At 67.4% G+C, this 1,228-nt stretch overlaps 1 protein-coding gene across 1 annotated transcript in view; it reads right to left on the bottom strand.

Annotated features, from left to right (window-relative positions):
- LOC113203396 (protein NDRG3) overlaps positions 1-1,228 on the bottom strand; it is a 28,146-nt gene that overhangs the window by 26,361 nt on the left and 557 nt on the right. The gene's annotated exons all lie outside the window — the stretch shown is intronic.

Raw genomic sequence — 1,228 nt, forward strand, 5'->3', positions numbered from 1 at the left:
TACCCGGCGGCGACAATTCACGCGTGCACGCACGGAATGAGTGCGGGGCGAGGGGGGGGGGGAGAGCTGGCCCAGCTTGCAAAAACATTTCACCCCGGGCTCTTTCTGGATCAGAGAGCACAACCGACCAGAAATCATGAGGGGGTTGGGTTTGCACGAGTGGTCGCCACCAGGAGGACGTTTTCCCCGTTGGACGGGAGGTGTCCGTGGATCCACGCGGCTCTTCCACGGGAGACCGCTGCGGGAGAGTCGCGGGAGAGCCGCGCAGGGCCCCCGGCTGACGCTCTCGAACGCGCGTCGTGATGGAAATCTTTTCAAACCGTAACGAGTGTTGAAGAGGTATTGGGGGTGGGGTGAGGTGGGCGGTTGCGGCGGCGCTGGGCGATTTGCAGGTGCTCCAGGGCTGGAGAGGCCTTCTGCCCAGCCTCGTCACGCTTGGCGGCCCATAGGCACAGGGAGGGGGTGTAGCATCGCGCCGTCCTAGGCTCAACCCACGCAGCCCCGGCCGGCGGAGACAGTCGTCTAGGCGGAACACCCCGTGATAGAGGCGCTTCTCGACGCACTACGCACTTTGTTTCATTCGTGTGGGGGCTATAGGGAGCACTTTCGTGTTTTTGACGCCGACCTCCTCCCGTGCAGAGCGGGCGGGGGTGGTGGCAGAGGGTCGTGGGGGCGGCGGGCCGGGCGGCCGCCGCCACTCCTCGCCGCGCCCCATACCAATCCCAGCCCCTCGCCTCTCCCGTGCTGCACGTCCGTCCGGTCGTGAAATAGGGCCGGCTGGTCCGGCAGCGGCCCGTGAGATAGGAGATAAGGAGCATGCAGGGGGCGAGGGGGAGAGACTGCGCACCTGCACCCCCTCGCCGGCCAGGTAGGAAAGGGGTGCAGCAGCGGCGGCGAGCGAGCGGAGCCGAGCGGAGTCATCAGGACCGGCTAAAATATTCATCGCCGGCGGTCGGGGCTCGCCCTTACACTGGTGGCGCGCCAGGCGCCACCTCCTGCCTGCCCCTGCCTCCCCCGGCGCCGCGCCACGCCACGCGCCCCTCTCCCGGGCGATAACAAGTGTTCTCATTACCGGCGCGTTAAAATGGCTCGCTGCGGTGTGCGGAAAAGGGTCGCCGCGTCGTCGTCGTCGTCGTCGTCGTGTTTGTTGTTCTCGCCGTCGTCGTCGGAGCAGCGGGGCCGCGCGGAGGAGGAGGAGGAGGGGGAGACGAGGGGCAGGGGGGCGCAT

This window comes from Frankliniella occidentalis, unplaced genomic scaffold, assembly GCF_000697945.3.
Source record: "Frankliniella occidentalis isolate FOCC.00 unplaced genomic scaffold, Focc_3.1 Scaffold14, whole genome shotgun sequence".
NCBI classification, from domain to species: Eukaryota; Metazoa; Arthropoda; class Insecta; order Thysanoptera; family Thripidae; genus Frankliniella; species Frankliniella occidentalis.